The sequence below is a fragment of the Grammomys surdaster genome, unplaced genomic scaffold (genome assembly GCF_004785775.1).
Source record: "Grammomys surdaster isolate TR1022 unplaced genomic scaffold, NIH_TR_1.0 144, whole genome shotgun sequence".
Classification (NCBI taxonomy): Eukaryota; Metazoa; Chordata; class Mammalia; order Rodentia; family Muridae; genus Grammomys; species Grammomys surdaster.
The window spans coordinates 3,286,439-3,301,254 of NW_021604602.1; positions in this window are offsets into that span (position 1 = coordinate 3,286,439).

Below are 14,816 nucleotides of genomic sequence, written 5' to 3' on the forward strand. Positions count from 1 at the left end.
TTTGGTTTGGTTTGGTTTGGTTTGGTTTGGTTTGGTTTGGTTTGGTTTGGTTTGGTTTGGTTTGGTTTGATTTGGTTTCATTTATAACTGAGGGTCTGGAGAGATGTCTCTGCAGCTAAGAAAAGCATTTGCTTTTCTTCCAAAGAACTCAAGTTCAGTTTCCACCACCCATGTCAAGTGGCTCCAACTCCAGGGGATCCCACACCCTCTTCCGGCCTCTGAGGGTACCTGCACGTGTGTGCATATAGCTGCACACAGATACATATATGTATACACATAAGTAAAAATAAATATTTTCAAATATCTATAACTAAGTATATGATTATGAAAATTTTAGAGCACAAAATTTTAAAAAATAAAAAAAAATTCTGTCACTCATCAGTCACTATCAAATGAAAGAAAAGAAATTTTAAGCTCAATCCTGTTGTTCATACACAAATATCTCAGAAAAACATGCTGCAATCCTTCCAAGGGTCTAAAAGTGTCGCCATAGAATTCTATACCTTGCTAAACTATCACCAAAGGCTGGGAGTAGAGTAAAGCCTGAGGGAAGAAGAAACTTGTTACCAGACGAATCAACATTTACAGGGGAGTATATGATGAGACCACGTAGGAGTAAGATAAACACAAGACCTTCTTAAAGGATCATCCCAGAATGCCAACATAGCAGAACACAGAGTCATTGGTCTAGGTGAGAGCAGAACAGAGAGAACAGAGGGTTAGGATGGCAGGACTGTGAAATCCAAATTCTAGATATCTGAACTTATTCCCAAAAGCCTAAAGCCTGTTATAGTAGTGATGGAAGTACCTACTTGGCTGTGACATGTGACACTTACTTACAAAGCCACAACAAAACCAGGCTGATTTGCTTCTTGAATATTTGACTTCTAGATAAAGCCATGTCGTAATCAAGCTTACCAAGTTAAAAGTGCCTGCTACTGCCCTTAGCAATGGGCACTCGGATACACAAGTGCTAGAAACAGGGAATAGTATCTTGAGGGAAGAAAGAGATGACAGGTTAGGAGCTGTTATGTTCACCTCAGAACTGTGGGGGTCAAAGGCTGTCATAAGGAGGTGAAGGGATACAGACTGTATGTAAGGGTGATATCAATTTGCAAACAGAGTTAATAAAAGAGAGAAAGTCTATGTGTGTGTGTGTGTGTGTTTGTGTGTGTGTATCTGTGTGTGTGTGTGTGTGTGCAGGTCTGTGTGGCTGTGTGTGTAATGAGTTGTGGGCAGGAAGGGAAGAAAGAGATAAGGGTGTCTGTATAAATGAGAAAACTCAGTTACAGGAAGTTAGTATATGATGTCCAAACTTGGGCAACAATGACGTCACTAACATACCGTATAGATGCATGCCGCATGGAGTTAATTACCTAACCAAATAAAACTGAGAAAAACAACTCATGGAATTAAAAGTAGTTTACACAGGAGAATGGGACCAGAGTGCTAGGGTGCTGTGGCAAGAGCCTTTTGCCTTTCATTATAAAAGTGTCTAGGGTCTCACAAGGAGGCTTTGCTAGTGAGGCTGTATGTAAAAGCTGTATCTACCACCTGACACTTTGTATCAATCAAGATTGACACACGTATCAATCTCTGAGAACAAACATTTTTAGGTATCATCTGAGCTACATGTGACTTCATACTGTGGGCACAGGTAGTTCAGGCTGGACCACACTAGGGGCAGGAGAGACACTCTGGCTCCTTTTCCAGTGAGCCCAGGTTTGTTTCCCAGCACCCAGATATCAGCTCAGAAGCATCTGTAACTCCAGTTTCAGGGAATTGGACATTCTTTTCTGGGCTCCACAGGCCCTGCAAGTATGTGGCACACATGGGTGCACATACCTTCACACACACACAAATAAAAGTAAAAATAAATTTATGAAAAGAATGAGACATGCCAATCACGCTTCGGTTCCCTGGAGTGACAAGCCTGTTCCCACTGGTGATGTGGTCGTTGCTTATCATCTAGAAGCTATTTTAAGCTAAAATGTAGATTGTTCTATTCCATTCTGTTCACAGATCAAACCCAGGAGGCAAATTATTCAGAGAAATATGAGTCACCAGCCACTGGAGAGTACCTTCTGGGCCATGGCTCCCCACCCACTGGCAACCAACCCTTAAGGATTCATCCATTCTCACAGACACTGTTTATCACAGGCCTGCTAAGATCAAGGACACTTCCAGTATCACACAAGCTTGCTGGACTCCACATCCATCCTGGAGGTAACTTGAGGGACTCTCCCTAGCTGCTGAGGATCGTTACAAAGGCTGCGTGTCAGCACATCCTCGCCCACACCAAGCCTTTAGTCCACCAGCCCCGGAGACTTTGCTGATTTGAGATCCAGGTCTTTCGGTTTCTTTAGATGTGTTGCCGAAGCGATCCCCTTTAGCTGAGCCTCGCTCTTTCCAAACGTGGAAAAAGCAGGCTTTGAATTTTCTGAGTGACAAGTTCCAACCCTGCATGCCTGGGGGGGGAGGGGGTAACTGATCAACCCCAGCAGCAGGTGGGAGGGAGGGGCCACCTGACTCTGGAGGCTGAAGAGGTAAGTGAGTGACACTGGAAACAGGGTGCTACTGGCAGCCCTCACCGCGTCTGAGCAGACTGGGAGGTAATCCTGTGCGGTGAAAAGATCCCAAGGCCCTGGGGTCTGAGATCTAAGATGTAGTTCTTCTCCCTCTCCCCAAGCTGCGTTGGGTGATTCCAAACAAGTCTCAGCAGCTCTCTGGCCTTCAGTGTCCTCACCTGGAAGATTAAAGGGTTCAACCACACAATGCCCACAGTCCCTTCCAGCTCTGACTTGCTCTCATACCGTGATTGCGTGACCACCAAATTAAATTAAAATCAGAGTTTTTGCACCACCCTGGGCGCTGGCGAAGACACAGCACACACCCAGGAGTACATGAAAAAGCCTCCGACAAGTGGGTCGCTTGGCTTTTTCTTGTTGTTATTGGGGTGGTTTTTTTTTTCTCCTTCCCTGAGCTTATCAGTCCTTGATCAAGGGTTCCCTCTCCAGTGCAGGTGCTTATCTGCTGGCTGAGGCCAAGGGCGCATCTTAGAAACTTGCAGCTTGTGAGGCAATGAGGGAGGGCGTTCCTGCCTGCTGTTAAGCCACCACCTCTGGCTACAGCAAGGCGTTGTCTATAAACAGTCTTGCTCCACACAAGTCTGCCTGGGAAGTAGAAACAGTAGACCCACTCCTCCCTGACCTGCAAGGTCTGGACCTGGCCACCTTCAGGTGGGATGGGTTGGTGGGGAGAGAGTGGGACCCGGCACCGTCCTGTCAGGTTGGATTACATGTGGGTCCCAGATAACGCTTCCCTGGGTAGAATTCTTCAGGCCCTGGCGCTGGGCACTGAAGGGTCCCAGGGGTTAGAGTTAGAGTCCTGTTGGCTGGGTAGATTTGGGGTCCCCTGAAAAAGCCAGACATTGCTGTCTGTAGGACACAGCCCAGAGCTCTGTTGATTTATAATAGCAAGGTGACTCAGTCTCTCAAGGAAATACTCCTGAGAACAGACATTCCCTGGGCAAGGAGGAATCAGATGATATCATGAACGCAAAGCATATTGGGATTTCCCATCCAAGAGGTCCTTGGCTTGTGTTAGCAGAGGAAGGGTATAAGATGCAAACGATTACCATAACTTCTACTTATCTGATGAACATAGACCGATACTATCTCACCAATGCATCGCTTTGGAGAAAATCAAGCATGCTACTCTTTGCTGATGTGACAATATGTCCAAGAAGACAGAGTTAAAGAAAGTTTGGTTTCAGCTCACAGTTTGAAATGTCTCAGCCCACAGTTATTGGCACCATTGTCCCTTAGCCCGGAATAAGGAAGCGATGGATCAGAGCCATCACATCTCGGTGGCCAGGAAGCAGAGACAATAAAAACACCTAGCTTTAGGAGAAGACCTTCAAAGACAAAAGCTTGGGAGCCTACGTCTTCTAACTTAGTCCCACCCCATCATAGCTTGTTCAGCTGTGAATTCATCAAGGGATTCGTCCATTGGTAAGTTAGTACCCTCAGGAGCCAATCACCTTTCGATAAATAGCAGGTGAGCAAGATACAAGCCATGTCCACGATCTCAAAGCCTAAACACTAACTCTCTCTTTCAAACATCTTCCAAGAGCAACATCACTTGTAGATAGACCAAATTGCTCAGGGGTGGGGGGGTCCCTTTTTGGAGCATGCCCTACATGTCAGCTCAATACATCCTTGTGGACCAGTGGAGTCAGGATCACAATTTTCCCCATTTCTCATGAGAGAAAACTAAGAAGACACTTTCGTTATGCTTTCCTTTCATGACGATGTCCCGCCTCAGTGCAGTCCTCCCAAATCCAGACGGAGTGTTTTCTTCCTTCCATCCACCTACTCCCCCTCCTTCCTGTTCCCACTCACGGAATATTATCAACCTCGGCAGCCAGTATGTAGTGTTTTATTGCAGGTGTAAACAAGTCCAGACCTTTTCAGCCTGACACAGGGCTGCACACCACCACACTCTGTGGCCACACAGCTAGACAGGTGCCTTCCTGAAACCCAAGGTTCCTGAGGTGCCTGAGCTGGTGGAGTCTCAACATGCACTTCCCTGGTCACCAGAACAAGAGAGGCGAGAACCACTCACCAACTAATAAACACCTCAGCCTAGCATTGACTTAGGTCAGCCTGTCTCGTAACCCATTGGCTAGAGAGAATCACATGACCTCTCTCAACCACAAGACAGGAGGCTGGGTCTCTGCATCAGGAAGGGTGTCTGCTGTGACGCTCTCTAAGCAGGTCCCCAAAGGCATTAAAACCTCCTTCCTCAGAGTTATAGAAGGGGTTGCCTTTCTTCTCCAGAAGCTAGGGGGAACTGCTGATTCTGGATATTTCCATGGGTGTATAGGATTTGTGAAGCTTTTCTTTTTTTTTTTTTACTTCAACATCTCCCTTCTTTTGTCTATAAAACAGGAGTATAAGGATTACTCAATCACAGAGTTACAGGAAAAAAAATGTGTTATTTAACGCATGTACTTCATGCCCAGCCAATAACTCTGCATTCTTCTCTTTCCCATGTTCCACCAAGGTCTTCCAACACTCCCCTAACTTCCCACCTGGCATCTCTGTCAGTCCTTCTGTTCCACCTAGGCCTCAAGCTGTCTTCCTTCTAGTTTATCCTGTCCATCTTCCTGGGCCACAAATCTCTTTCTTGTTCCTTTGTTCACAGCTATCCTACAACGGTTGGTAAATGTTTCAGATAGTGCATAACCATCTCTCTTCCCATCCTCCACCTCTTCCACACCCATGGAACAATTCCTCACTCCATGGTTCTACATTATTTGCTCTCTGCTCACTGGCTTTTGAGCAGTCCTTTTGCTTGGCATGGCCTTTCCACTACATCGCTGGAGATGTTCATATTCCTCCTTCAAAGCCTTGTGTATGTCATGTGAAAGCACATGAAGGCTTCCATGACTATTGGAGCTCCTTTCTGTCTCTGTCACCTGTTACTGCGTTCTTGACACTCTCCCCAGGTTCTACCATCAGCCGAGACCCAATTCTATAGACGACTGACCAAGCCTTGACTTTGATCTGGCGGTTGTTCTCAAACTCACATTTTGAGCTTAGAAAACTTTTCTATCTGTATTGAACCACCCTTGGTGGTGAAGGGGGGGGACCCACACACTGTCAAGCTGCCAGAGAAACACCCCTACTTCTTTGTGGTAACCTCTTCCCAGGGCTACTTCTATCATTTTAGATAGAACTTTGTCTTCCTGTGCCCAGGGTTGGTAGTATACAAATGACCTCTTCTTTTAAAGAGGATCTCTCCTTACCTACTCTCTGGAGAGACCCCTCCACACACATCCCTCATCACTTGAGAGACTATAGATAGACTATAGCCAAGACTAGGGAAACGTGGGTTCAGGGAAATCATCCCATGCCCAGTATGTCACATGAGGGGAACAGAGCTTTGAATTTTGTACTTCAGGTGTGAGGGCATGCAGGACTCTGGTGGAAACTCACATGTATCCCACACAGTACTATACAAGATGTGACCATTCAATCTATTCAACAGGTGAGGACTCTAAGATGCAGAATGGGGACATGCTGAGGCTCAAGGTCCTTCTGTAATTGGAGGCCATGGGTAGAGTCACTCTGCTTTCCAGATTCTTTGTTCTGAAGTTTGTGGAAAAGCAAATGACATCGCTCAGTGGTGACCAACTGGCATGTGGGTGTGTGGGACACAGCAGGACAGCCCCACCACCTGGGAAAGTGAACCCTATGTTTATCCCTCCAACTGCTCACAGCACTGGAGGGAGGAAAGCGGGTTGCTGAGTACTCTATACCACATGGAGCCCGGGACTTAGTGTTCACGCAAATTTCCAATGCAGAGCTATGTGGCTTCAGTGTGCATACATACATATATAATTCCAGCTTCCTCTAGGTAGATGCATATGAATCACTACTGTAGGTGTGAAGGAAATGAGAATGGTGGTCTGGTCCACACAGCTGGAGGCCATAGGTTTACCTCGAAGTTCAGCATTTTTCAAGCATCTAAGACTTTCAGGGCAGTCAGAACTTCTATATAAATATCTAATATCAGTAAAGCACAGGAGTTGAGGTGAGGGGCTAATCCTGAGGGAAAGACTTCCTTGCTTCTAAAATTTCCACAAAACACTACAAAAACTCTAGGTTCGCGTCCCATAGTGGCTGCTGTCGAACGGCAACACCTTGGCCAACAAGTCCCTCACTCCCCATATCCGTCAACTTCTTCCTGGGTGACCAGAGGGTTTCGGGTCAGTGATCACTCAGGTGGGCTTACAGTTCTGAGCCCCATGAGATCTCACTCCGGAGAGCAGGTCCATGTCTAGGTAACTTCCCTCTCCTCCATGGCAGAAATAAGTGAGATAGCCCGCACGGAGAAAGTAAGCCTTGTTAAAGGGCGAGAAAGAAGGGAAGTGGGGAGAAAGGGAAGAGTGGAAGAGGCAAGGAAGGAAAGGGTGGGGAGGGAAGAAATGAGGGCAGGGAGAGAAGAAAGAAAAGAGGAAGAGACAAAGGAAGGGAGGGAGGGAAGAGGGAAGGAGGGAGGGAGGAAGGAAGGAAAGAGGAAGGAGGGAGGAGGAAGGTTGGAAGGGAGGGAAGTAAAGGGGAAAGGGAAGGGGAAGAAGAAAGAAAAAAGATGAAAGGAAAGAAGAGGAGGAAGAAGGGAGGAAGGAAGGAGGGAGAAAAAGAGAGGGGGAGAAAGGGAGGAAAGAAGGAAGGGAAGGAGAAGAAAAAGATGACAGAGAAAGAAAAGAAGGAGGAAGGAGGGAGGAAAGGGGAGGAAAGGGAGAGGAAGGGAGGAAGGAGGGAGGAAGGGGGAAACTACCTAGATTCTTCACTGTGGAGTAACCATGGGGTCTTGCCAACCCAAGGGAAATTTTCTCCATGCAGCCCTTGGCCTCTCATCTACGCATATTCATACATGTGGACACAAACAGACACACAGACATAAAATACACATGGTGCATGCCACAGTCCTACCAGTGACTCAGGTTTCACATCCGTGTCCACTGAGCAGCCCCTGGGGAATTCTGTGTTAGTATCTCCATCAGGAAGGTCAGACCAGTTCAGTCCAAAGTATCTTCCCACGTCTTCAGCCTTCTTCCCAGGGGTGCAAGTGCAGAGACTGTGGTGTGCTTCCCTCCCACCTCCCAGAGGGAGCCAGCCTCGTCCTCAGGAAGCTTCTCTGTGCAGCTGGACTCCAAGTCCCTAGCAAGAAGCACTCAGAGATAACAGCAGATCCCTAAGGCCCCTAACCAGGGGGGCTGTCCCCATAGCAATGGATGCCAGCACCTCCCCACTACATGGCAGCAGGCATGTGCTAAACATGACACTGGTCTGTTTGAACCACACTTTGTGAGCGTGAAGTGTTCTTTCCAAGTTCAAGTTCAGGGCTTTCTTTTTCCTGAACAAAGTCACTTTGTGTCTGCAGCACAGCGAATTTGGAAGCTATGGGGGGACAGGGTCCTCTCGGTCACATTTTATGCTATTTCTCTTCAAAACAGCTCAGTGCTCTGAAGCAAGGCAGTGTTATCTGAGCATTTGGACATTTGAGGAAGAAGGAAGGGGCCTTGGAGTCTCCAGGCACCCTTGTGCAATCTTGCTTCCTCCATCTGTTAAAAGATACATGGATGTTCACAGCCTAGTACTCCCCTGCCACTGCTCCTGACATGACTTTGAGACAGGCCAACTAATGTGTCCCATGGAGAAACAAGCTGGGTCCTCTGCTGCCTTGGGTTGATCTCCGTGAGCAAAGCCAGTCGCAGGATGTGGTTGGCCAGAACAGCAAGGCACCTAGAAAAGGGTTTCCCAGAGGCCTTTGCAACAAAGCCACAGGCCGAGGAGACAATTAGTGGCCTCAGCTTTCTTTTCATCATGCAGACTCTTAAAGCAACCAGAAGAAGAAGAAAGGCCGTTCCCCACCATGAACATTCCTCCTTCTCATGAAAAATTGAGCTGAGAAAGGATTATGAGTCAACTCTGATGCTCTTCACCAGGCTGACCTCCGGTGAGGGCGCCTGAGGCCGTCGGCTAGTAGAGTCTAAGTCATCTGGTCAAGGAAGAGGCGCCAAGCAGCCGCTAAGAGCTGTTCAGACAGTAAGCCTTTCTGGCTGAAAAGCACTTGAACAAGATGCATGACTGTCCAAAACATGCTGAAGAGAGATCCTTTAACTCATGGAGGATTGGAAAGGAACAGAGGAGGGGCTAAGAAAAGAGAACACATATATACACACACTGACTCTTACATACATACACATGCACCACACACACATGCACACATCTACACATACATGCAACACACATACAAACATACAACACACACATAACACATATACATACACACATTCTCACATACATACATACATACATACATACATATACATACATACCACACACTTACCCTCGCATGCATATACACCACACACACACACATACATACACATACACACACAACACACATATACATACTCACCCTCACATACACACACACACTTGTGTCTTTGCCAAACCCAAGCACTTGAAAGAGTGTTTGACTGTGGCCTGGCCTCCCAGCAGCCTACTCTGCAGTTCAAAGTGGACTCTGGGTGTCTACAGGACATATTACCAGGATGAGTCGTCCATGTACTGAGCAGCCCACCCACCTACCCGTGCATCTTTAGAAAGGGAAGGAAAATAGCAGCCCTCACAGTGGGAGCCCACTTCCAGGGTGGCTTTGGAAGGCCAGTGACTCTTAAACAACACGAAGGGCAGGCTTTGTGCATTTGGACTTGACTGAGCCTCTCTGCACATTCTCTATCAGCAAGTGACAGCCCCTCCCCTGTTCTCCCTGAGAAATGAGGACTCCCTCTGTAGTTGGATGGGGCTAGGTGAGAAGGCTGGAGGAGGCTCTTAGAACTTAACAGAAGCCATGACCAAAGCAAGTCTGGTTGGGGGAAGCCAACCCGAGGGATGGCGTGCCAGACGCAAGATCACAGAGGCGTCACCTAGGAGGCTGGGACAGTGGACAGGGACCTTATACTTGAAGATTATAAAGAAGAGAAGTAGAGAGGACAGGGGCCTGGATCTTACTGTGTGTGAAGGCAAGTTCTCTGAGAAACAGAAACTGAGCCTTTGAGGAGTGTTTTTGCAAAAGCACTGCGAGAGAGCTGGAGATGGGGCTGTGGAAGGAAGGGTTTGACATAAAGAAAAGCTGACATATAATCCACTACCAGGGGACCTCATCGGAACCTTACTGTGGACAGCAGCCTGCAGGAATGCCCTACGTCAAGGCTGAAGGAGCTGGGCATTTACACTTCAGTATTAAGATAACATTGATACAAGTGACCTGAGACCCTAGAAGAAGCATTTTTTTTTGAGGATGGTGGGGGTGATGCAGCCAACCCCACAGGTGCCATGCTAATGGGTTTTAGTGGTGTCTATAGTGTACATTTGCTACATCAGTGTGATGGTTTATATACGCTCGACCCAGGGAGTGGCACTATTAGGAGGTGTGGCCTTGTTGGAGTAGGTGTGTCACTCTGGGCATGGGCTTTAAGACCCTCATCCTAGCTGCCTGGAAGTCAGTATTCTGCTAGCAGCCTTCAGATGAAGATGTAGAACTCTCAGCTCCTCCTGCACCATGCCTGCCTGGATGCTGCCATGTTCCCACCTGATGATAATGGACTGAACCTCTGAACCTATAAGCCAGCCTCCAATTAAATGTTGTCCTTTATAAGAGTTGCTTTGGTCATGGCATCTGTTCATAGCAGGAAAACCCTAACTAAGACAACCAGAACCCACTTCCAACTTGAAATTGACTCTATCTTGGTGCAGAAGCTCTAAAACCTTAGCTATAGGTCTCTTCTGCAGGGAGACTTAAAAGAGGGTGGCCGGTGAGCATCTGTTGCTGTCTTTGTGCTGTGGTCACATCGGATACTATCCATCCACCCCTCCTGTGGAGATGAGCATCTGAACTTCGGTGGTTACCAGAGTGACCCACTCGCTTCCCTACCAGGAAACCTCAACTCAAAGCAGTAAGAGAATCGAGACTGTTCAATGGACTCATGGAACTATGATCCTACTACTCCTTCTTTGTGAGCTACCATTGGCATTACAAACCTGCATGGTCTGAGTCTGTAGATCTTTCTAGATCTCCTATTATTCTTTTAATTATGGCTTGATCCTCAATCCCTCTGCCAGGACATGAAGTCTGTGTCTTTCTGTGTTACCTCTGACTCATCACCCTTAGCCTAGCACCGTGTCTCTGCCATGCATCTGGTGACCCTAATGTCAGTTCCACAATATCTAATTGCTGTCCTCTCCCTCCTCACCTGAGACGGTGGACCTGCAGTGGAGCCCTCTCTCCCATCTCCCATAACACTTCAGCACCAGCCAAAGGTTGAACCATCCCATTGATGTAGAACATCAGGGCCTGCTCATCTATTGTCTGTTCTTAGTGATAGTGTCTTCCTTGCCACTGGGTCAGCAGCATCTCCAAACCCAGAGTCCTTTCTTGAGTCTGCATCCTACAGCCTCTGCAGAATCATCAGCTATTTACTGGGTTCCTGAGTAACAGACAGGAGAATTTATTTGAGGAAAGCTTCCAAAAACAAAAATAAACTTCAAGGGGTTGGAGAAGGATTGAGCAGAAGGGGAAGTTGAATCACAATGAAGGCATAGTAAAACCCTCAGCCAATGTCACAGGGAATGGGAACTCTAATCACTCCTTTTATAGACAGATACCAGTGGACTACTACATCACTATATGGTCCAGTACTATATACTCCTGTCTGATGCCCTTTGGCAGACACCTGCTTCAACTGGTATGGTAGATGGAGATGTTGGGCTGGTGTCAGAGAATATTGATGCATCAAAACTATGTCTCTGTTGTCCTATCTCCTGGGCTGCTCACTCAAGCCATGGAGGTATCGTCCCTGTTTGCTCAGGCTGAGCATTGAACATCAGTCAGAACAGCATTTCCTTCTCTAGGAAGAGAGTGTTCATGTCTCTGTATCTACCATTACTCCCTTTTGTTCAAGTGCTAAAGTGTCCAGGCTTCTCTCCCTTGTCACTGCTCCCCTCCCAGTGTACTGAATAGATTGGTTTATTTGTTCATTTTTCTGATACCTCTTCCTCACCTACCCTGAAAGGGACTCAATGTTGGACATAGAGGGAAAGTACAGGTATGAGAAGAGTCTACCTCTCAATGCCACTCTGAAGCCCTAGGACATTTCCTCAGACCCAACTGGCTTTGAACAGCTAGCCCATCACCTAGTTGACACCTACTGAATGTATTTTCCAAATCACTTCTTTCATGTTCATGCAGAGCTTAACCCATCTTCCACCCTACCATTGCCCTTGGGTTACGTCAACCAATGTGCAGGACCTGGCAGGAATATTAATATTTAAGAAGCAGTTGGACAAGTCCAATGAACAGAACAAAAGTAGCAGATTCACATCTAACCATGATTACTCTTGAGGCCACGGGTCTTTGACTCCATTTTGTGGGTGGGGCAACAGTTCTATCAGAAATCAGTTGGTTACGACCATGACAGTTACGCCAGTAGTGTACTAGTAAGGCCTTCTCATCTGGAAGGTTGACATTGCAGCAGGCAAGATCTAACTCTGGGGAAGAGCATTGCTTTCTTTTCTCCCCCAAGTGCCTGTGGAGCAACTTCAAGCAGTATGAAGGTTAGCCATCATGGAAGAATCTTCTAGCTCAGTTCCAGCGTGGTTTCTCTGAATTCTGCAACTAAGATGTGTGGTGTGTCCAGCAAATGAAGCCTTCCTGTTGGCTCAGGTGGGCTCCCCAGGAAGGTGTGCCATGGGTGATTGCTCTCTTGTACTTCTCACTAGGTTTGGGCTGCCTTATTAGCAGAGGTGCCTTCTTCTGTATGTTATAACATCAGGACCTTCTGAGGAAAAGTGAGAGACTTGTTTCGAGGTGAGAGTCAGGAGAAAGCAAAAATAATAACGGAGAAGTAAGGCAGATAGAAGTATGTAACTTAAATTTTTTCAATGCCTGTTTTTCATGATGGTTCTAAAACACTTTAACCTGCCTTCTACCCCACCACCTACCAGAGGCAGCAGAAATGAAGGAGACAGGAAAGTGGACCTTTTTAGAAATGGTTCTTGGGAGCAACTCCGTCTGTGTTGTCAAGAAATCATCAGCTGTTCAGTTCACAGGTCAGCAGTGGCCGCTGGATCCACCCACAAGAACTTCAAAGATAAACAGCAGTCCGGTTCAGTGGAGTTGGGGTAGAAAACATGAATCCTCAGCGGTGACACGACCTAGCAGAGACCATCAGGCCTCAGCCTCAACACAAGCCAGCAGGAGGGACCCAGAGGAACATCAGGAGTTCTCTGCTGTGCCTCTCTCAGTGAAGCAAAGATCAGTGAAGACTGAAGACCAATAAGTGCACCACTGCTAGCTCTATAAGCAAGCCCAGGTCAGCCCCGGTCACAGTCCGTTGAGCCTATTTATACCCTCCAAACATTACCTGTCCTTCTCAGGTCTTGCCTCAGCATGTGTGTCTGTCTCAGCTGGCACCACCCTGTCAATCGGCCCAAGTCTGAGGAAGGGGCAAGAAGCTGTGGCACACCACCAGAAGTTTTTTGGTGCATTTCTCTCTCCAGAGTCCGGACAAATGCAGCTCAACTACACAATGTAAGATGGACCAATACATGCATTTTGTTAGCAAAGAATTCTTCATCGCGTGTTCTTTCACGTGCTTGCTTTAGCAGAACATCCTTTCATTTGTGTCTGCTTCATCAAAATGTTTCTTCACAAGTCTGCCTTAGCCTTTTATCTGTGTCCACTTCAGGAAAACACTCTTTCACGTGTTTGCCCCAGCAAAGCACCATCCAACACAACTGACTTTCCAAAGAACCCTTTAGTTTCCACTTCAGAGGTATGGAAAGGACAGTGGAGGGACCAAGGAATGTGTCTCACTAGGGTATTATCTGGTGAGCCCGTGCCATAGGAAGCAGATGCCACAATGACAAGGGACTTCATGGTACAAGATTGGCTGAAAGTGTTCAACAGGCTCATCATCCTATGAAGTCCAAAGCCAGGGCATGAAGATGCTTTTTCCAGGGAGGGTTCTAGAAGGTAGAGCCCAGACAGGATCAGGGTACAGAAACCTAATCTTATGGGTAGAGTGTCACTGAGGTTTAAGCCAATACTGGTTGTCTTATTCAATCACATGGGGAAACCTTTCATCAGTCTGTGGACCAGGGCTTCTGGACTCCTAATGAGCCAATCAGAGAGTGAATCTAAATTAGATTGAAGGCAGGGATGGGAAGCAAGCTTCTCCCTTTCATGAAACCCCATAAGTAGAAGAGAAGTCTGGGGCTGCGACAACTGGGACTAACTTGTGCCAATGAGAGGGAGCAGGATAACTTAAGGACAAAGAACAATCTGTGTGCTAGCAAGTGGCAGGCACTTAACATGGAGATCAGTGCCATTGAATCCAGTCACTTGCAGCCCAATGATGTTTCAGAAGTTGACGTCAAACCACATACATCATGAAGTTCCATAAGGCTACGTGGCCTTACGATTTCTTGACCCTCCAAGTGGGTGAGCATACTCTGATCTTCACACACATGAAGTGACATAATGGCATCTTTCTTAGAAGGGCTCCCTGGCATGAGCATTGCATAGCTATGCTAAAATATTAAATGTTGACAGTTGCAATGGGGTGGTTAGAAGTCAGAGTCAGAGAGTCAAGGAAAAGAAAGCAGGAAGTGACAAATGGGACCTCACAAAGCCCAAAAGCTTCTGTGAGGCAAAGAATGCTGTCAGTCCAATGAGGAGGCAACACACGGGACAGAAGGAAACACTTGCCAGCTGTACACCTGACAGACAATTAGTGCCCAGAACAATGGCTCAAAACCTTCCTAATGCTCTATTCACAATATCTGGAAATGGAATCAGTAGAGAGGTCCTTCCACAGAAAAACAGATGATGAAAACTTGGTGCATGCACACAATGTGATTTTATTCTGCTGTAAAGGAAAATGGAACTCGCAGCTAAACTGATGGAACTAGAAAAATTAAATGAGTAAAGTAACCCAGTCCCCAAAACTCAGATGCTATGTGGTCTCTCATGTGAATAGTATTTCAGTCTTTTAGATATGTTTGTCAAACTTGAGACGTCTGTGGAAATACTGATGCAAGAATGACATCATGGTGAAGGGAAATGATGCAAGAATGACATCATGGTGAGGGGAAATGATGCAAAATGACATCATAGTGAGGGGAAATGATGCAAGAATGACATCATGGTGAGGGGAAATGATGCAAGAATGACATCAT